This window comes from Cupressus sempervirens, chromosome 4 (assembly GCF_028749045.1).
Source record: "Cupressus sempervirens isolate cs-2001-9-10 chromosome 4, ASM2874904v1, whole genome shotgun sequence".
In the NCBI taxonomy this organism is placed as follows: Eukaryota; Viridiplantae; Streptophyta; class Pinopsida; order Cupressales; family Cupressaceae; genus Cupressus; species Cupressus sempervirens.
Window position 1 is genome coordinate 210942232 of NC_143121.1, and position 24395 is coordinate 210966626.

Genomic DNA, 24395 nt, shown 5'->3' on the forward strand with positions numbered 1-24395 from the left:
AGAGAAGAGGAAGGTGAAATGAAGATCACTAAATGGAAATTTATGGTGACTAAATTGAAGGCTAAGTTTATTCCTATTGATTATGAATTTGAGTTGTTTAAGAGGTTTTATAATATGAAACAAAAGGGTATGACTGTGAAAGATTATACATAGGAGATTTACAGGTTGACTATTTGGTCTGGTCAAAGAGAATTGTCAAAAGAAAAGGTAGCATGATATATTAATCGTTTGAGATTTAATATTTAGGATGAGGTTGGTATGCTGAATATTTATTCAATTGAGGATGCTTATCAGTATGCTTTGAGAGTAGAGGGAAAGCTAAAGAGGAAGAATCAAGGTAGTTCTCGAGGGAAGGAGAAGCAAGATAGTTCAACACAAGATAAACTGAAAGTAGGAGGTAAAAAAAACCTATTAAGTAGAAAAGAATGACAAGTGGAGGTGGGTTTAGAGGTAATTATTTCAAGTGTGGTCAATAAGAGCATAGATATTTTGAATGTTTGATTGATAGGATAACTACTATTGTAAATGTGGTTGAAGTCCAAGCCAGTTAGCCTAATCAAGGAGAGAGTTTTCTAGCTCGATGAGTACTAGTTGGTGAGAGGACATTAGATTCATGTCAGATGACTAGTTTGTTCAAAACTCATTGTAAGTCTGGTGGTAAAATCTACAAGGTGATTATAGATGGTGGTAGTACTAATAACCTTGTTGTTGAGAAGATGGTTCAAAAACTTGGTTTGAAGAGAGTGAGACATCCTTATCCTTATAGGATTGGTTGGTTGCAAGGTACGCATGCTTTGGAAGTGAGGGAGCAATGACATGTTGATTTCTAGATTGGGTACTATAATGATCAAGTGTTGTGTGATATTATGGATATGAATAGTTGTCATGTGTTACTTGTTAGACCTTGGTAGTATGATTGCATGGTTGTGCATGGTTGTGTTAGGAATGTGTTTACTATTGAGAAAGGTGGTAGGAAGTTTTCCCTAATTCCTTTGTAGAATGAAGAACTCTGTAGGAAGAACCTAAGTATTGGTAGCTGAGTTGAGTTGGAAAATTTTTAGAAGATTGGAAATCAACATGGAAAGCAAACCTCTGGAACACCTATCATGGATGTGAAGGAGAAGAAGAAAAAAGGTGGAAAGAGTGAACAAGTTGAAGACTTGGAGGACATATATGTGAAGAACCAGTTTGAGATTTATGTGTTGAATCCCACAAGATGTCCTTCCACTAATTAGAACATCTCAATGAACCTCAAGTGTATGATGTAGGAGCATCCTAGGCTTTCTTGTAGTGCTATACTTTTTGTTCATCCTACCTGTTGTTGTTGAGTTCCAGTTACTACTGAGTGCATGTTGCTGCCGAGTTCTAGTTACTGTCAAGTGCTAGAGCTCTAATTATTACTGAGTGCTAGTTGTTGTTGAGTTCCAATTTCTAGTTGTTACTAAGTTCTAGTTGTTGTTGAGTGCTAGTTGCTGCCAAGTTCTAGTTTCTAGTTATTATCAAGTTCCAATTACTACTGAGTTACCCAGTGTATTATGGGTGACTCTTCATGTGCCAAGTTACCCAATGTATGTGTCAAGTGACCCTTCATGTGGAAAGTTTTCCTATTTATGCTAAGTGTTAGCATTTGGACATGATTTTTGCGAGCTAACTTGTGGGATTTATTTTGATCACGATATTTGCGTTAAGATTCTTTCTTGGGATGTGTCTTGACCATTGTTGGGTTGGTCTTGCTATTTTATATGTTCTAGAATGTTCTGTAAGTCATTTTGGAAAGTATAAATTAGGGTCTTACTGAGTCTTTTGGAAGTTAAGTTTTTGGCAAAGAAGTGCAGATACAAATTTTGAAGAGCTAGGTTTGTAGCTTGAGAACCAGAGGATCGCTTGGTGGACCTGAGGGTACAAGTGTGGATTGTCTTGGTGTTATTATCTAGTTGTGTATCTGGGCTAGCTAGGATTGGATTTTCAAGTTGGATCTTGTGGATCTTGCATAACTAATTTTGTAATTATTTTTTGTAGTTGGCCCTAACCTGAAAGGCCTTACAGGTAGGCATATTGCATGTAATTAGTTATATCTATGAATAAAGAGTTGTGATTTGGTATCAGATCTTGCATTATTGTTTTTTTGCATTGTGTTTCCATTTTGTGGTTTTATTGTTGGGGGCTAGGACATCTCCTTTAGGGATACTCTTGCCTTGCACTACATCATGTTGATTTCTCATATTCCTAATTGCTCCATCTTCCATTGTGTGTACTTGTTAAAGTATGTATGACACTAGTTGTAGCTACTATATATCCTTTCTATTCCTATGTGGATTATCAAAATAAAGAGAGCTTCCCCTTCTTGAAGAGTGGATATAGCCTAATTCTCTAGATGAACCATTAAAAATTATCTTTTCTTTTATCTTTATGTATTTAATCTTGCATATTTTGATTTATTTACTTTCTACATTTCTTTTAATACACAAATTGGTAATAGAGTAGGGAGTGCTTGACTCAATTTTTTGGAAATCATAAAATATTCCTAGATATCATGAATGAGGTAGATGTAATTGAAAAATAATTTTTAAAAATGGGATAAATTTTGTGTTATGGAAATTAGAGATGAAATTAGTGGTTATCAAGTAGGATTTTCAACCTGCATTGCTTGGTAAGGTGATTGGCAAAGGTTCTTTATAAATAAAGAGTGGGAGAAACTTGACCCAAAGAAAATATCAATGATTTTTCTATTAATTTTGAGTAATGTGTTATTTAGAAAAATATGACATGATAAATTTTTGAAAAAATGTCATTATTATATGAAATACCAGCAACATCAAATAAGGTAGTCATAATGAATAATTTTAACAATTTGAAAATGAAAGAAGGTGGGGTTATGAAAAATCATCTTAATGAATTTAGTACTCTATTTTCTAAATTGATTTTAGTTAGAATACCTTTAGATGATTAGATAAAATCTATTTTATTATTTTGTTCACTACTATATAGTTGGGAAGGTGTAGTAATGGAAGTGAGTACTTTAGTCAATACCAAAGGAAAACTAAAGTTTGATGAGGCTGCACCTACAATTATTAGTGAACACATGCAAATGAAGAATCAATAATCTTCTTGTAGTGATGCATTAACTACCATAAGAACAAACTATTGATCAAGGTAGACGTCATGAAAAATACAAGAATAACAATAATGGAAGATATATATTGACACTTCTTTCAATATGAAGAGGAAAAAATGGTACTGCTAGTTTTTTGATAAACTAGGACACACAAAATGTCAATGCTGAAATTATAAAAAGGCCCAGAATAAAGTGATAATGTAAAGATTATGGAATTTCAGTTATCACAACTGGTGAAAGAAATACAAGTTTGCTGGTTCTTTATTCTAGTAATTTCTTTCATGCTATTCCATATCAGCCTACTTTCATAAATCATCATGAAGGTATTTTTGATAATACTTTCCTTGAAGATAAAAACACATAGTGTGATATTGTTGGAAAACAAGATATTTTACTATTGTTAAAAAGTTATGGTAAATGAATTTTAAAGGATATTAGATCTTGGAATCACAATAAGAAAGATAAATTTCTTGGGGGTGGGGGCGAGGTGTGAATCAGTAGTTAAAACTTAGACCCATAAAAATTTCATCACACATCCATCTCATGCATTCAATGAGTAAATTGAAATAACATATAAAGCACATACATCTAAATCATGTAAGCAAGCAAACATTCACACACATATAACACTAGATATGGTTACCCAAAAACCCTCAAATGAGAAGGTAAAACTAGGGTGAGGATGACACCCACAAATCTTCACTACTATAGTAATAAGGTGTATCCAATGAAGGTTACAATGTTTTGATCATGAGATGTGATCCACCCTGTGAAAGGTTTACCCTATTCAAGGCTTACAAAGACTATTAGGTCTCATCTTGTTAGAGAATTTCAACACCCTACTAGAAGATTTCCTTACTAAAGGACTTTAACTCACAACTAAGTAAGCACCCTATTAGAGGATTTCAATATAGCCTATTGGGACTACTTTATTAAGAGATTTTGACTGAAATTACTTGTTAGAATGTCTCAACATTGATCCTTCGATTAGCACATGTTCACCTGATAACATATCACCTCTAAATTGACATCTTCTTCATCATTCTTGATCACATGTCTCTATGTTGTATACTCTTCTCTTTCCTCTCTTTTTCTCTAACTAATTCTGCAATATAATCTCATTTCCTAACTCCTTAGCCACCACAAATGCTTTGTTTGTGTATGCAAAGTTCTCTATAGTCTACTTCAACACCTTACACACTCACTAGGGAGCTTAGGGTTTGTCCTACTTAAGAAGACATAGGTGACTTAGGGGTAGGTATGAATCCATGGCTATGATTCATCCATTTTTTTGCTTAATCCTTCCTATTTTTTGATTGGCTACATGTAATTGCATTGGGAATCCAACTTAATATTTATCCTGATCTCCAAAATATCATAATTCATCCTTAAGTTGGCTAAAAAATGGTTTCCATAATTGTACATGCCATTACAAAAAAATGTCATAACTATCTACTTGGCACCTGAAGTCTCTGATGCTTGGCATACTTTAATCTTTTCTGCTATGATTTTGTATCTATATCACTTGGCATGCACTACTTGCTCAACTCCTAAATTACTTACCACACACTATCTGCTTCAGATTCATTGTGAATTCAAAATTCTTTATAATATACATGTTGTGCTCAACATGTACTACTTGTTCAACATGAACTAAGTAAATAGCTTAAGCATGTTGACACTCAGTTGTCAAAACCAATCTAAGATCAATAATCTCACCTTTGACATGAGTGTCAAAAACACTTTTGTATGTATTAATATCCTTAATCTCACGAGCATAACATATCTCGAAATCAATTGATATATAAGACTTCAAAATTAGAATATTTTGTAACAACTTAGATACCTCAAAATTTGATAGGTGCCCCTGAGTCAATAAGTCTATTCTGTATCAAAAATTTTGTACTCCTACTAAGTAAATATGCCTCAATTGATACTCTTTGACTTCATGTTATTTTGTGCTTGCTTCCCCTTAGCTTAATCTATCTTTCTCTCTCTTTATTACTCCCCCTTTCACTCTCCCCCATTATCATATTCTCCCCCTGTTTGACATTTATGTCAATGGGCTATACACTTAGTGTGTGTTTGTCCAAAAAATATTTATGGACATCTAGGATTATCTTGAGAGTTGCATCCTAGTTCTCACATGCTACATCCAAAGACTCAATTTGGATAGCAAGCTTGACAGCAAGGTGGACTAGACCATCTACTATGGAAAAATTTGGGTGTTTCTTCATTAGGGTTTTAGCATAGCCTAGTTCTTTGTACAAAATTTTCATATGATGGGTTAGAGTGGTCTAGACGCTAATCAGTTTGGCCCTTATGTTTGTCTCATCTATTAACAATGTAGCTAACTAAGTATAGGTTTGTAGAAATGTCCTAAAGTTCTTTTCACTTTGAGCTAGATTCATAGGTAGTTTTGTATCTGATGAACTAATTTGGTGCTTAAGGCTCAAAATGGGACTTCTAGTTTCTTGGGTGAAGAGTGTTGGATTACACAATTTAGTGTACAATGAGAATATGTTCTCAAGTACATTCTTCACATCCTCAAGCTTAGTTTCCAATGCAACTTGTGTTAGTTCTATGTCACCTAATATCTTTTCATTCATTTTACTCTAAAATTTCTTTTCTAACCATTCTAATAACTTAGTATTTGTATCTAGGTCAGCATCACTAACCTTCTCCACTATGTCTGTTAGTTGCTCAATCAGTGGCTTGGGCTCATCTTGAATTGGCAGACTAAATGCATCTAAAAAGATGTATTTTACATCTTGCAATGCATGCTTCTGCATATGCTCCCTTCTAAGACTTTCTTGATTCTTCTTCCTTGCTAGGGCTTGTTGGAGTATGCCCATCTATTCTATAGTCATTCTATCATAGTCATACTTGGGTAGAACAATTTCTTCATCAAGGCTCACATCTTCATATTATATGACTTCTTCTACCTTTGATGAACTTTGTCTCGACATTGAAATCTGTAGTGGTGTTGCATCTATAGTTGGCTTCTGAAGAGTGTGAATGGAAGGAGTTCTAGATGCTGGTAAGGTTACTAGGGCTTGGATGGAAAATTTCTCCTTCACCTTAGGTGATAGCTATATATCTTTAGGCTTGTCCTTGAATACCACAATGACTTGTAATGCACCTTGATCTTGTGTTGTCGGTGAAGATAAGTGTATCTAACCTATTTCTTGTTGTTCTTTAGTAGTGACTTTTGTTTCCACTCTATCCTTTGCAATTGCATCAACCTTTTCAAATGTAGCTTCTAGTGTTTCTTCCAAAGGTTTTTCATAAATTACTTGAGGGATGATAGAAAGTGGTTCTTATGGAGTCACCTGTACCCTTGCTCATTTAGTCACTATCTTCTGTAATCCTTCCACACTAACCAATACAAGATTTTCACAAAGTGTTGCCTATAGCATGGACTAATGTAGTATCTTCTTAAGATATTCCTTTGTAAGGTGATTGATGTTATGAGCTATGACATTAGAAACATCCTTAATTGTGATTGTTTCAGTATTCTCGCTTGTGACATGTTGAGGATTGACACTAGACAATTGTTTGTCTTGCACACTCTATTCTTCTTGCTGTTTTGGCTCAGCTATTACCTTATCATCTATATGCATGTCTATTCCTCCCTCAATATTACCTTCATTCTTATCATCTTCTTCATCATCCTTAACCTCTATGGGTTCCTCTTCTCCTTCCTTTACTATAGCAAGTACATATGTTACTTTTGACATTTGTGTGGACTTCTTAACTACATTTTCAATATTATTTTGTAAAATGCTAAAGGCTTTGTATTTAGGTACAAACCTAAATGCATATTTCTTTATAACCTTAGTAATTTGTGCCTTATTAATTTTGGGCATCACTTATAAAAGTGAGGTTTCTCTTATTTTTCTCTCCAAGTCTCGACAATAGTGCCATTTTTGTTCAACTTTGTCATATAAACTTGTTGGCATTGAGTTGGCAATCTATAATGGAGTAGTCTTGAATTTTTACATCATGGCATATATGGCCTCCTCTACTTGATTTTTCTCCATTTTACCCAAATTATCAAAATCCACATGTGTAAATCCTGATTAGTTTGTACTATTCTTAACATTTTTTCATAAATTTTGAAGATTCGATAAATGATTGTGACTCACTACCTTAAATTGGATATTGTCATCTAACTCTATTTTCTCCTCATTAGACTCCTCTTGTGTAACATATTTCCTTCTTGGTCTCTTCTACTCTTGACGTCCCAGCTCTATAGGTTTTGTTTTCTCTTTTTCCTTTTATGTAGTTGCACATGCACTAGCCCTTATAGTAGGCGCAGTTGGCTTGGGTTGAGTTAGCTTGGCTACCTTCTTAGCTTTTGTTGGACCTTAGCCTTCCTCTTCTTTGGTTGGGCAAGAGTAGGTGCTTCCTTGAATTCTTCACCCTAAACACCTTTAGTAACTTTAGTCTCCTCCTCTTCCTATTGGTTCTCTCCCATACCCAAAGGTAGTGCAAGAGGTGCTTGTGCCTCAGAGTCTTCTTCCTCTTCATCCTCTTCTTCGTCTTCTTCTTCCTGCTCAAAACTCTCACCAAATTTAGCCTTTAATTTCTTCACTGACTTGTCATTTTTCTTAATAACTAAGGTAGTCTTTAGTTCCATTTTTATTTTGGACTTTTCTATTTCATAGTTTTCAAATGTCTTAGCATTTTTATCCACCTCTTCTACAAGTAATGTAGTTATAGCTATAGAGGCTTCATCCACATTTATTTCATATCCAAGTGGCCTCAACCATTTTACCCTTGGTATAGTAGCTTTTACAAAAGTATATACAACATCCACTAGAAAACATACATCATCATAGTGTTTCTCTACTAGTGACACTAGTATTCTCAATCTCTCCTTCATTGACTACTTGAAGTCTTCAAAATAGGTTGTCATCACAAGTTCAAAATGTTCACCTATTTGTTCAATATATTCACCAATTTTCACTACTACTAACCTATTTTTCTTCCAACCAACTGTGTCAAATGTAGGAAAAACATTTTGAACATAAAAGAATATGAATTTCAAAATAGAACCAAATTTACATTGTGCACTCTTTGTTTTTCTTATAGCTCCTAGGTTCTCCATCAATTGTTGCAATTTTAGGTTTTCTTGATCATATGTGTGATCTTTCTAAATAGTTTTATATCCTACATCCACAACTCTATAGGGAAGACTATTTAATCCACTAGATCAGTAAAACTAATGTGATATAACCCTTATAATAAATTCTACATGATGATCAGTGATTTTGTCAATTATCATGATTGTCTTGTTCCATACAGCTCCAGTGTTTTTCTCAATCACCTCCTTTGACTCACTTCTCAGTGTCTTAGGTTGATCTAGGGTTGGATAACCAGTAACCTAATGGATTATCCACTTAGTAATTTTGATAGGTCCATCATCTAGCCATAGTGAACCATCATGAATTTGGCTAAGCACTATCCTAATCCATTCTATCTTGAACACATTTAGGAAATCTAGGACATGATTTAACCGTTTCCTTTCTACAATTTTGAATTCTTCTTTCAATACACCATTATCACATAATCTATTTTATGCTTCCCTAATCTCCATATCACTAATGCTACAAATTTTATAGTTATAACATTTCCTAACATCTTGTGCCATTAAAACATTCAATGGTATCATGGATAATGCACCAAAAGGGTCTTGCTTGTAAGTAATATTAGGAATAGCTTTGAAAATTGGTTACTTAAATTTTTTACTAACTAGTTGGAAATTTAGAGCCTCCTTTACCTCTATATTCTTTGAACTAGATTGCATTATGTAAAACTAGGGTTTACAAAAATATAAATTGCCTAGCTCAGCTCTTGATAAATACCTTATAAGATCTTGAACTAGTGGAGAATTACTACTAAAATCTTTTGCAACCACTTTGAATGGGTTTCCAGATCACCTTCTTCTCTCCTTGCTCTTTCTTGAATTTGAAATGGTCTAAAATGAGCTAAAAATGATAAAATACCCTTTGAAAACCCTACAATAAATGTTGAGTGCTTACATAGTTGTAAGCTTGGCATCAACCAATTTTAGGCTCACTCGACATCCATTAACATTCCATTCACTCAGCAACCATTATAAGCTCAACATCAGCTAGCCATTCTGATAGCATGACATCTTCTAGCATTTCACTTGGCATCCTAATAAAATCTTGCATATTTGTTCAAACTAATATAGTCTTTTTAGTACTAAGTCCTTTTGGAACTGATGTATGATATAACCTTTAAATATCAGTCCCAAATACCTATTGATTGATTAGTTTGATGAGGTGTGATCACTTGACCCATTGGGTGAAGTGATCCCTTCCCCATTTGATGTGTTGTAATCATGTTTCTTCTTCCATGTCTTGTTCATTTCACTTTTGATATTGTCAACATCTACCTTGCCTTTGGCTTTATCAAATTCTTAACTAGGTGCCTTTGACTTTGTTGGACAATATCTATTAATGTGGCCAATCTTCAAACAACTAAAACATGCGGTTTTACTCAACCACCTCTTGTAGTCACCTCTGAAGTGTGTCCTAATACAATTCTCAGGAACATGTCCATATTCTTGATAGTAATGACAACTATAACTTGTATTATAATTCCATTTATAAGAGTTGTCATTGTTCCTTACCTTTGCTTGCCTATTTGATGACCACATGGATTTGGATGTGCACTCAAAAGCTCTATGTCCATACTTTTGATAGTTGTAACAATATCCTTCAAATATTTGTGTGTGCATGGTCTTAATTGTGCATTCATTTGCTTGACGAACTTGTTTGTTGCACTTATGACAATGTACTATACTCTTATCATTGATATTCTAATTTGTAGTCTTGCTCTTGCAAACATTAGTAGTATGTCCTTTCTTACCAAAATTATGACAAGTAGGTTTGGAGTTCTTACCTTTTTTGCTCCTTTCTTCAACACTTTTGGATGATTCTCCTTCTTTAGTACTTGTGTATCCTAGTTCTAATGTGTCATTATTAGATCTAGGGCATCTCATTAATTGATCAATGTATTTGATGGCTTCACTTGGTTTGTTGAAACTTTTAACAAATTTCTTTTCCCTTTATAGCTCAGTTTGTAATTGCTCATTATGAAAATTCAATGTTGTTATCTCAATGTCCTTGACATTTAATTCATAGTTGGCATTCATCATTTGACTTAGAGTATCCAGTTGCATGTTGGAAATCTTGGTTAGCTCTTATGATTTTTCTTCCAGTCTATTGGCCAAAACTCTTTTGTCTTCTTTAATCATAGCTTTGTCTTCCATGGCTTTCTTCCTCTATTTAGTCACTTCACATATAAATTATATGGCTTGTGATTCTTGATCTAACTTGAGATTTTTGATTTCCTTAGCTTGGGGTCTATTCTTTTCCATTAGATCTGCAACTATTGCATCAATTTTTTTGAGTTCTCCATCTACAAATAGCTTAGTAGTGTCTATCTCTCTATATTGTGTTTCATTCTCCTCAATAGCAATTTCCTTCCTTCTCTTCAAAGATTTCTTTAAATCTTCTCTTTTTTGATTCAGTTGATGTAGAATGAGATGTATTTCAATCTCTTGACTCTCAATAGTCTCTCCCACCTTATAGAATTCTATTTTAAGATCTTTCCTCAAATCTGAAAAGCTTCTCTTTCAGAGAACAAAGATCTAATACCAATTTTTGGAATTAAAATAGGAAAGGTAAACTTCTAAGAGGGGGGAGGGGGGGTGTATCAGTAGTTAAAACTTATACCTATAAAACTTTCACCACACATCCATCGCATGAATTCAATGATTAAATTAAAAAACATGTAAAGCACGTACATCTAAATCATGTAAGAAAGTAAAAATTCATACACATATGGCACCAAATATGATTACCCAGAAACCCTCCAATGAGAAGGTAAACCTAGGGTGGGGATGACACCCACAAATCTTCAATACTGCAATAAAAATTGTACCTAATGAAGGTTAAAATGTTTTGATCATGAGACATGATCTACCCTGTGAAAGGTCTACCATGTTAAAGGCTTACAAAGAATGTTAGATCTCACCTTGTTAGAGGACTTGAACACCCTATTAGAAATTTTCCTCGCTAAAGGACTTTAAATCACAACTAAGTAAGCATTCTATTAAAGGAATTCAATATAGCCTATTAGGACTACTCTATTAAGAGATTTTTACTTAACATTGATCTTTTGGTTAGCACTTGTTTTCCTAATAACATATCACCTCTAAATTTATGTCTTATTGATCCTTCTTGATCACATGTCTCAATGCTATATACTCTTATTTTCCTATGTTATGCTCTAACTAATTTTGTAGTGTAATCTCATATCATAACTCCTTAGTGACCATTAATTCTTTGTTTACACATGCAAACTTCTCTTTACTCTACTTCAACACCTTATACACTCACTAGAGAGTTTAGGGTTTGTCCTCCTTGAGAAGAGATAGGTGACTTAGGGTTAGGTATAAATCAATGACTATGATTCATCCATTTTTGTGCTTAATCCTTCTCATTTTATGATTAGCTGCATGTAATTGCATTGTGAATCTAACTTAATATTTTTTCTAATCTCCAAAATATCATAATTCATCCTTAAGTTAGCTCAAAAATGGTTTACATAGTTCTTTGTGCCATTACAGACAAATATTTCATAACTATCTTACTCGACACCTGAAGTCTTTGCTGCTCAACATACACTAATCTTTTCTACTATGACTTGGCATATTATATCACCCAGCATGCACTGCTTGATTGGCTACTGAATCACTTAGCACACACTATCTAGTTGGCACATGAGTGGCTTGGTACACATTGTGAACTAGACATGCTCTATAATATACATGTTGTGCTTGACATGTACTATCTATTTTACATGAACTAAGAAAATAGCTTAAGTGTGTTGACACTCACTTGTTAAAACCAATCTAAGATCAACAATTAGGCATGTTTCAACTCTTTAATAAAATCTAATTTCTATGAGTCAACTTTAATCTCTGGGTTGTAATCTTAGTTTTTCTTTAAATTTTTGGAAAGTAATAAAAGGCCAATTGATTTCAACTAAGGAAAATAAACTAGGAAGTTGAGATGAACATTTTATAATGCAATCATGGAATGGGAGAAATAATTTATGTCAAGGATAGTAATGTTGAATTATGACATAGAGGCTTGGGCATATGAATAAGAAGGGTCTTGGAGTAATGCTTCAAACATATCAAATTTTGAGGCTTAAATAAATTGATTTAGAGTTATGTGAGAATTTCTTTTACCAACAACAAAATAAAACAAAATTTGTATAGTCGATTCATGAGAATAAATATTCTCCCTTAGAGCTCATCAATTCTAATATTTTTGGTCCTACAAATGCTTTAAATTGCCTTGTCACTTTTAATAATGACTACACTACAAAAGTCTTGAATTATTTACTAAATGTAACACCCTTCCTTTTCTATCAATGCAAATTTCCTTGTTTAAGTCATATGAGGCCTTCTATGAACTTGTAAACTCTTAAGAATATTTGAAATGCAATATTTGGGTATGTAGATTAATTGATTTATATCCATTAGTGGTGATTTAATAGTTACATTTATGATGCTTTTATAGGTCTAAGTTACTTATAAAATTACCCTCATGATGATGGTATATGGCATGTTTTCAAAAAATATTTATGTATCCTCATGTTGATGAGAAATTCTTGTTAGAATTTTGTATTTTACTACTATACTTATCCCATACTTGCATATGTATGGTGTGCACATTTGTTTTACATTTATATCTGATGTACTTGATGTGGTTGAGGGAGGGAATCATATTCACCTACTAGTTGTGATATACATAATGCACCACTCAATTAGTTATTATTTTTTTAGCCTTTGTGTGTGTGTGTGTGTGTGTACACTCATGTCTTTTGTATAGGTTTTTAGGTACTAGACACTCACTTCTTTGAATTGCTAGGACATGTATTTCACTACCCACCCTTTTCAAACTACTGAGTTTATCTTTGTGTATGTTGTTTGATTTTGAAATTGGGCAAGTTTTGCTAAAGTTTGTTTTAATATGTGGATTTGACTATGTGATATATTTGGTAACCGATTTAATTCTAAAATTTGGATTAATCATATAATTTTGATAATTATTAAATATTATTTGATTAAAAATAAAACATTAAAATATGAGAATATTTAATAAATTAAATATGTTCTTTAATTTGAAAGACTTAATTTAGAAGTCTAATTTGAAAAATTGGATTAAAGACAAATTAAATATGATAATATTTAATTATTTAGAAATTAACTAAATATGTGCTTGATTTTTAAAGATTTAATTTAAACGTCTAATGTGTATAATTAGATAAAAAGAACTAAAATATTAAAAATTTAATATTGATTCATTGTAATTATTTAATTACTAATGGCTAAATTAGAGTTGCATTTATATAACGAGCTTTAATTATTATTATTAATTAAAATAATAAATTATACTTTTAAAAGTGCTAATTTGTATAAAAAATAAGCAGAGAAAAAGAAAATAAAAGAATATTTTACCTAACAAGTTTTAAACATGTGACAAAGGTTTAAAGCAATCAATTAAGTTTTATTTAAAATTGTTAGTATCTTTTTATTAAATTAGAGGTTAGAAACCCTAAGTAGGATTAGGGCTCTTTATTAGAGATTTTCTTTGAACATTTGAGGACACACATATGTTGATTTCTAAGCCTTGCTTCCTATTAGTGTCCAACACTTAGTCATTTTCTAAGTAGTGTTGGTTAGTCATTACTATGACTGAACAATCCAGAGAAGGCTAAGCTACAAGGACTTGTTTATATTTCACTATATGTTGAACAAGTCAAAGGTTGCCAAGCATGACAATAGAGACCAAGCTAATATACATTCCAAGAAAAACTTATGAAGATTGAGTGATGTACAAATAACTTATGCTGAGCGAGTCCATAAATGCTAGGCCTATAGAAGTTGAGAGACAACGTGAATGTTAGTTATGACCAAGCATTAGAACAAAAAAAATTGAGTAAACTAGTTTTGGTATATGTGTTTGTAATAAAACAAACACTTATATAAATCACTTTGGCCAACTTCTATATTATATTTATGTATTTTGGAGACAACTAAGGAGAAAATTACATATTTTGTCCGAAGGCATTAATCCCTAGGGGTAGATTAACCAATAAAAAAAAAAGAGGGGTTAAATGCAAAAGGAATTCTTTCTAAATCATTGATTGTGATCTAGAACTTTGCACAATAGTATGTTTAAGAAGGGATCCAACTTGAAATAATTGCGCGATAATGATGGATGTAGAGATGAGTGTGAATGTGAGACCAAGATAATGACATAGAAAGGAAAGATAAGTTTGATAAGGAGATAAAATAGAGCAACCTCGTAGTAAAGGAAAAAAATAGAATAGATCAGATAAGAAGATCATATTTAGACATTAAAGAGAGAAGATCCATAGTTATATTTGTGAGAGAAGGCCTAGTGAATCAAGGAAAATATCTTAAAAGATTAGTTTTATTTATTAAATCTCCTAATAGAGTGCTTACTTCATTATAAGTTTAAATCATTTAATCAAGGTAGACTTAAGAGTATTGTATTTATTTTAATTGAGCACACCCCTCAAATAGTGAAACATCAAAAGTGGTCAAATTGTAGCCCTAATAGGTGATTTTTTTGGTTGTAGTAGTAAATATTTTTGGGTCTCATTCCAACACTAGTTTTACCTTCACCTTGGAGGGTTTTTGGGTTACCAAAATCTTTGCATTTTCAGTTTACATTTTCATGTTAATGGATGTTATTCTTAGATAGATTTTATATTAGCTTTATAGTTCATGATTATATGATATGAGATCTAAGATATGGAATGGATGACGAGTGAAAGTAGTTAATTTGTTCAAGAAGTGAAAATTTTATAGATCTAGATTCACCCCCCTCTCATTATATTGTTTCCCAATAAACTTCCAAAAATTGGTATTAGAGCTAAGTTCTCTTAAATGAAATCTAACAGCTTGAGTGTTTAGATCTTAGAGATGGAGGCTTATAATTTGGAAAAGATAATTGAGAATCAGATTATTGAAATATAGATCATAATGTAGGAAAAGAAGAGTTAAGGAAATCCTTACAGAAAAGGAAAGACATGGTCATTTAGTAGAATGATACACTATATAAGGAAATATATACCAAAGGATTTATTAGTCATAAGAATTCCAATGAAAGCAATGTAACAATAAAAAACCTATTGGAGAAGAGCAATATTCTAAATGAAGAAGTAATGAGATTAAAGAGAGCATGAAATCCAATCAGTAAGGCTATTTGAAGTGACTAAAAAAATAAATGAAGAGATCTAAAGAAGAAAAAATTATTCTTGAAGAAGACAAAGAACAAAAGACTACCAAACCTAAAGAAAGGTCATTTTTTGTGCAGGAGCTTACAAACAATCAGATAGAAATGATGAATCAATTGTTACATGCAAATCAAGATCTAAATTGAAAGGACATGAAGATTACAAATGTAAGATCATAACGTGATCTAATAAGGAGTTGAGATATAAGATGTAACTTTTGGAAAGAATGAATAAACTAAGTGAAGAAATCAAAAACTTTGAAAAACTGATGAGATCGCCAAGGTCATCTAGTGATACTTCTAGTGTAGGACATAACAAATGTTGGTGTTTGAAAATGCTAGAGGATTTTCAATTATCCCATTGAGAAACTAACATATCTAGGGGTAGCTAACTCCCATTTTCAACATGCCATTTCTGACAATAGGCCAACTATAAGGCATGACCCTTCTTCTACTTCAGGCTCTGCTAAACCTAGGCGGGTGGACCTAAGATTCAATTGATACTGTACCAGTGCAAAAACATATTCTTGAATCTATTAAGCAGATAAAAACCCTTATATCTCCTAAAGACTTATGAAATGACATGGACCAATAGTAGCTAGGTGTAGCTCTATGAATCTTAGAAGTTGAGTGAGGGTTCAACTTTTAGCCCACTTCAACATGAAAGGGTAAAACATGTTTGATTTAATAATGTTGAATTCATAAAACCTTCAAGTATGTAGCAATAAGAACTAATGATCCAGTAAATGATCAGTGCCTTAACCATTGGGGAAATCCATGAGTCATAAACATACTTATGGATATCTGATACCTCTTTCTATATTTAGATATCTGATCTATCTATTTAACTTGTAAATAGGCATCTATGCTCAAATTTAATCCCATTCTTACATGATATCCTCATCAGTAAGCTTTCAACCCTGTTGATTCCCTGAAGCATTTACATAACCCCTTGGGTCATAAGCAATAATGAATAACATACAACATTAAGGGACTACAATTACAACCTAAGTACTATGTCAAAGATTGTAAAACAATGAAAATTATCTAATAAAGGAGACAGGATTAAAGATGAAACTCAACCATCTGCTATTCTTTTTATTATTTCTTTAAAATTATATAGTCATATGCATGAAATGAAAACATTAAAACACCTAACAAATCTAGACTATCTGTATATATCTTCCTAATGTTGTTCATACAAGAGAGATTTGCTGAAAAATGTGGTCACAGTTAGAAAATTAGAATTCTGACATCTATCCAGAAAGAAAAACTTAGTAGGAAGTTATGTCAATCACACATCCTCTTGCGGGCTTCGATCTATCATCTCCTTTCGTTGATTCTACTCCAACAGTGATTCTGTCGTATATGTAACTGCTAAGCTTGTCCCTAACAAAATCAATTCTGATGATTGCATTCTATCCTTGACCTGTGGGTTTTGTCAAGATAACTACTTTATGAAAAATCATCTTGACTTCCCACTCTTCACCGATCACGCCAGGCTTCAAAAATAACGAAAAAATTACTTAGTGTGCAATCCTTGAGTAGAGAGATAATGTGGTTGTCAAATATAACAAAATGGGTAACTTCTGATTAGCCAGCCACATCTGCATCCAAAACCAACTTTCAAACAAAATTTGTCATCCACTAATACAAAATGAAAAAAATTTAAAAAAAAATCAGAGGGACTATTCGCATGCAGCTCATGGGTATAAAGTCTTCTTCACCTTCTCTAAAATCAATTATATTATTTGCTCCACTCATTACCTTAGTAGCTTGGTCACAACCCATAAAAACACCTGGGATTACTAGTCTTCCTCGATCAAAACTCCATATACTGACATATGGGAGGAACAACTTCCTCTTATCAAACCACCTTTCAAACAAACTTGAACCAATTCGGGAAGAAGGAACACTAGGGATCCAAATACTCTTGTTAAGTAATCCCTTTGCTATCCACAAACCAAGATCTAATGAACTCTTTAGAACCATCCTTTGATTAAACCATGCAAGACTGAATTTTTTTCAAAAACTATGGCATGAGAACTTACTTGGATTTTTTTGTATTTCGTAACTCTGTAATTTATCTTTGACCCAATCACTTCACACTTGTGCCAGATTTATCTCAATCCTTGGAATAATTATCTTCATTCAGAAAAGATTTCAAAATCTTTATTCATGCAAGCTGAGAATGGGAAAATCCTACTTGTTATACTCTGTTGTTAACTTCACATGAAAAACACTTCACATCTTATTAAGGTGCAGAGTACCACCACCTTCAACATTTAAAACTTTGCTATCAATCTTAAAAATCATACGATTGTGAGGTACTGAGAAAGACAACTAGGTGTTGCACTTGACAAGTTGGCCCTCTAATCCGACAAAAATTTCCCACGTACATTGCTCTTTTATTTGTGACACTTTTGTTTGGATGCACTGGCAACTGAGGACATGTGTCAGCAGGTCATTACTTTTCTATACATAAAGAACAAGCACCTTGCTATAGCAAAGCATCGACAACCATCGATTTGATCTTGATCTTACAAGTGATATGTTGCTTGTATTTCTTTAGAAGATAGTGGTGGGCCCTCATTCACTATCTCACTATACATATTATTCGAGCAACTCTTTATGATGATTATCCAAATAAAGAACAGTGTAGTAGTAATGATAGTATTTCTTCTAACGATGAATGTGTTTGTGTTGAGATGTCGGTTGTTCAGGTGTTGTCTTAGGGAGAAGAATTATGTGGTGATCAGATTTCTGATTTTTCAAAATGTATTACTAACAAGTTTGTTATTACAAATTTTTCAAGTTGTTCAAATAATGATCTAAGCAAGGGAGAACAAACTAGGGACAAAATCTTGCTAAGTGTTGATGAGATTTTTGATTTTTTGGCTCACAATTTTGAAAGGTATGCTACCCAATCTCTATACACTGTACACATTCAACATTAGATTAAATATTATCATTACTTCTACATAGTTCTTCTTCTGTATACTCATCATAAAGAGTTGCTTGAACAATATGTATAGTGAGATTACGAATGAGGGCCCACTTCCATCTTCTAAAGCAATACAAGCAACATATCATCGGCAAGATCAAGATCAGATCAATGGTTGTCATTGCTTCGCTATAGCAAGGTGCTTATTCATTATGTATAGTGAAGTAGTGACCTGCTGACATGTGTCCTCAGTTGCTAGTGCGTCTAGATAGAAGCACTGCAAATAAAAGAGTTGTGTATGTGGGAAATTTTCATTGGATTAGAGGGCCAACTTGTCAAGTGCAACACCTAGTTTTCTTTCTTAGTACCCCACAATCATATGATTTTTAAGACTGATAAAAAAGTTTTAAATGCTAAAGGTGGTGGCACTCTGCACATTAATAAGATGTGAAATGTTTTGCATGTGAAGTTAAGAGCAGAGTATAAAAGGCAGGATTTTCCCAGTGTCACCTTGCACGAATAAAGATTTTGAAATCTTTTTTGAACAAAGATAATTACTAAAAGGATTGAGATAAATTGGGCATGAGTGTGAAGTGATTGGGTCAAAGATAAATTGTAGAGCTACAAAGAACAAAAAAATCCAAGTAAGTTCTCATGCCATAGTTTCCAAAAAAAATTTAGTCTTGTATGGTTTAATTAAAGGATGGTTCTAAAGAGTTCATTAGATCCCAGGTTCTAGATAGCAGAGAGATTACTTAACAATAGTATTTGGATCCCTAGTGTTCCTTCTTCTCGAATTTGTTCAAGTTTGTTTGGAAGGTGGTTTGCTAAGAGGAAGTTGTTCCTCTTGCATGTCAGTATATGGAGTTTTGATCGAAGAAGACTAGTAATCCTAGGTGTTTTTATGGGTTGTGACCAAGCTACTAAGGTAATGAGTGGAGCAAAGAATAGAATTGATTTTAGAGAAGGTGAAGAAGAATTTATACCCATGGGATACATGCAAATAGTCCCTCTGATTTTTTGTTAGTGTTTTTTGTTTTGTATCAGTGGATGAAATTTTTTTGTTGAAAGCCATTTTTGGATGCAGATGTGGTTGGCTAATCATAAGTTACCGATTTTGTTATATTTGAGAGCCACATTGTCTCTCTGCTCAAGGATTGCACACTAAGTAATTTTTTCATTATTTCTAAAGCCTGGCATGATCAGTGAAGAGTGGGAAGTCAAGATGATTTTCATAAAGTAGTTATCTTGACAAAACCCATGAGTTGAGGATAGAATGCAATAATCAGAATTAATTTTGTTAGGGACAAGCTTAGCAGTTACATATACGACAGAATCACTGTTGGAGCAGAATCAACGAAAGGAGATGATAGACAGAAGCCTGCAAGAGGATGCGTGATTGGCATAACTTCTTGCTAAGTTTTTCTTTATGGATAGATGTATGCATCTTCTTCTTCTAAAGGACACCTATCATTTTTTTTCTTAGCATGAAGCTTGTTGCATCTCACACTATATAAGTGAGATCCTAGGGCTAAAGAAAGGGTCGAAATTCTAATTTTCTAAGTGTGACCACATTCTTCTCTCTTCTATGAAAATTATTAGGAAGATATATACAGATAGTCCATATCTATTAGGTGTTTTTATGTTTTCATTTCATGCATACGACTGTATAATTTCAAGGAAATAATACAAAGAATAGTAGATGGTTGAGTTTCATCTTTAATCCTATCTCCTTTATCAGATAATTTTTAATGTTTTACAGTCTTTGGCATAGTGCTTAGGTTGTATTTGCAGTCCCTTAAGGTTGTATGTTATTCGTTGTTGTTTATGACCCAAGGGGTTGTGTAAATGCTTCAGGGAATCAATAGGGTTGCAAGTTTACTGATGAGGATATCATGTAAGAATGGGATTAAAGTTGAGCATAGATGTCTATTTACAAGTTAACTAGATAGATTAGATATCTGTGGATACAAATAGGTATCAGATATCCATATGTGTGTTTATGACTCATGGATTTTCCCAATGGTTAAGGCACTAATAATTTATAGGATCATTAGTTCTTACTGCTGCATATCTAAGATTTTTTTGAATTCAACATTATTAATCAAACATTCTTTTCACTTTCATGTTGAAGGACCTAAATGTTTAACCCTCACTCAGCTTCTGAAATCCATAGATCTGCACCTAGCTACTATCAGTCCATGTCATTTCATAATCGTTTAGGAGATATAAGGGTTTTTATCTACTTAATAGATTCAGGGATATGTTTTTGCACTGATACGGTATCAATTGAATCTTAGGTCCACCCACCTAGGTTTAGCAGAGCCTAAAGTAGAAGGGTCATGCCTTATGGTTGGCATGTTGTCAGAAATGAAATGTTGAAAATGGGAGTTAGCTGCCCCTAGATATGTCAATTTCTCAGTGGGATAATTGAAAACCCTCCAGCATTTTCAAACACCAAGAAGATGGGGACTTTGTTGGGGATTAGATTAGTGGTGTGAAGGATTTCATGTTAGCACCAGGAAAGGTAGCAGATCAAAGGTTTTATACAACAACACATAAAGGTATTTTCAATTTTCATGTATGTGTATTTCATGAAAATTGAATGATAGAAATGGTTGCCTCCATCCAGTGTTTCAGCAATAAGAAACAGAGGTAGGATTTTAATTTAAATTTTAAAGAGATGGATTCTAAGTCTGGATATCAATATGATGAGTTAGAAAATCTTCATCCAGAGATTGCTAGATTAGAAAGAGAAGATCATGATAATCTGGTTGTCATATTAAGAAGTAGAATTGGTGATGTTAAGGGTCTTGATGGATTGCAAATTTACATGAAGTTCAAATTCACAGTCATGGATCTCCATGAGTCCTATAGACTAGAGAAGTCTTCATGGCCAATGTTGCTCTTAAATTTTTTTACACCATCTTCAGTTGATTGGCTAGAGAAGGAAAGATTCCAAGAGATTATTAAATTTCATGATATTATCATAGAATTTGAATTTGAGTTAAAGGCTATTGAGTCTAATGTTAGTGAGTGTAATGAGTCTATTCAAAATGATATAGAAAATGAAGAGTCTCAATTTTATGAATCAAAGGATAGTAATCAGCAATCTGATAATATGCATAATGTCAGTTCATCTTCTTATGATGATGAGTATATAGAAGAAGAACAATGTAGTAGTAATGATAATATTTCTTCTAATGATGAATGTGTTTGTGTTGAGATATCAGTTGTTCAGGTGTTGTCACAGGGAGAAGAATTATGTGGTGATCAGATTTTTGATTTTTTAGAATGTATTACTAACAAGTTTGTTATTAAAAATTTGTCAAGCTATCTGGATAATGATCTAAGCCAAGGAGAAAAAAATAGGGATGAAATCTTGCTAAGTGTTGATGAGATTTCTGATTTGTTGGCTCACAATTTTGAAAGGTATGCTAACCAATCTAAGGATTCTTGTGTTTTGACATGTTATGCAAATTCATGTGGTGAAGTCATTTTCCCTAAGTATGATGTTGAGAAAGATGTAGTTTCAGAATGTGTTATGCCAGGTTTGGGGGGTGTATGTGATGGTAATGGCATAAATGATGACTGTTATGTTGAAAATAGAGGGATAAGAGTTGTTGCTGATTCAATGCTTTCTTGTTTTCACAAAGATGAGATACATTTAGATAGCTCATATGAGGAAAGAAATAATAATGAAATGGTTTATCCTAGTGAGCTATTTGAGAAAGAATTAGATATGGAACAAGAGATTCTAGGAATGCAATTTCATGATAATTCTTATGATTTGGGATCTAATCATTTGTTGGAATATGAAGAAAATGAAGCATATATTCAATCTGATATATGGTGTACTAATGTTGCAAGTGCGGATATATCAGATTTTCCATTTTCTTCATATTCGAAGGCACAAGGTGAGTTACCATCTGATTCATGTAACTTGGTCAATGAAGTAAAATATAAAGCTTTTGTGTTTCCAGTTGAAGGAATCCATGACTCTGTAAATAGTGATTAGTTTTAGTTTGTTTTTAGTTGCTATGATCACTCTAATTCATATTTTCATAGTGAGCAAGATGAAGAAAGCATGTCTAAGTTTTATATGCACTATGAAGATAATGATAGTAGTTTTGTTTTGCCTAATGAAATGATTGAAAGTGCTGATGTGTTGGGTAAAACAAATGGAAATGAGAATTTTAGTTTACCTCAGGAGAACATAAATGAGAATCAGGTATATGACAGAGGTAAAAGGTTCTTAAACTTTTTGGTGGTCTAGAGCCATCCCATTTATATAGTAGTTGTAGTTTTGCCTACTTTCAATAAAGTTGTTCGAGAGGAAGTTTTTGTAGTCAAGTGTGTGGTCTACTTCACCTAGAGATCTGGAATCTTGCCATGCCCACAATGGGCATGCATCCCCAGACAGAGCCACTATTGGTTTGAATTTTCACATGATGGAAGTCCTCTGTCCAGGAATAGAATTTTTTAGATTTGTGCCCATTAATAGATAATAGGGTTTTTGGATAAGTTGTCTATTTGTAATCCTTTGAATGCTTTATGAAAACCCTATGTTTGTTTCCATTCATAAATGGTCAGGCGCGAGATGTTTGAATTTTTAAATCGAGAAAATATTATGTTCCCTTTATATCTTACGCGCCCTTAGCTACTTTTCCTCCCAAGTTTCCCAACCATCTGATCTAAGTAGATCAACCATTTTTTTTTCCTCGCTATGAAAATATGGGCACTATTTATGTATAGCAAGGTAGTGAGTGCCTTAAAGTGTAAAATGAGACCACAAGATGAAGACACGACAGTCAAAAAATTATCTTCTAACTAATCATTTAGTCACGAACACTTGACAAATGCTATCAAAATAGGAAAAGGAACCCAGTTGAAGACAATCAGAAATCAGCACTGGAATGATGATTTTTTGGATGTCTCACTATCTCGCTATCAGAAAAGTTTTCCATATCATCGTTAGAAAAGTGGCGAGGTGTCACAAAATCAAAAGCACTGTGGCCTCAAAATTTATTAGTAACTATGGTATGACCATGTGGCATAACGAGCAGTAATTGTTGTCAGAAATAGTTGGTAGGAATGATAACAATTTGATGGGTCTTTGTATTTCACAGCATCAAGTTTCTACCCAAGTCATCAAAGCTCGCTACCTTGCTATCAAAAAAACCTTACTTCTCACTGTTAGCGAAGTAGCGAGGCACTATGAAAACCAATAGCCAATGGGACTTGAGGTAATATGGATGGCTGACTAGGCTCAAAGTAAAGTTTTGTTGATTGTCAGCAGTGCAGATTCTCCTACCTAAGCAATGCCTTAGACCCGTAAAAGCATTTTGATAGATCCCAATCACCAGATCAAGTTTAAATCAATGATCCTCACCATCTCACTATAAATAATTACATGATGTTTAGTCCTTGTCAACATAGTGAGTGTAGGACCTACTATTCCTCAGGGTTCTTGGTGCAATTTTTCCACCTTTGATGTAATCTTAGATTAATGGCCATCGCTATGTCACCATAAAGAGTTACTGAAACAATATATATAGCGAGATAGAAAATGAGGGCCCACCACCATCTTCTAAAGCAATACAAGCAACATATCATCTACAAGATCAAGATTAGATTGATGGTTGTCACTGCTTCAGTATAGCAAGGTGCTCGTTCTTTATGTATAGCGAAGTAGCGACTTGCTGACATGTGTCTTCAGTTGTTAGTGTGTCCAGATAGAAGCACTACAAATAAAAGAGTTGTGTACGTGGGAAATTTTCATTAGATTATAGGGCCAACTTGTCAAGTGCAACACCTAGTTGTCTTTCTCAGTACCCCACAATCATGTGATTTTTAAGATTGATAGCAAAGTTTTACATGCTGAAGGTGGTGGCACTCTACACATTAATAAGATGTGAAATGTTTCGCATGTGAAGTTAACAATAGAGTATAACAGGCA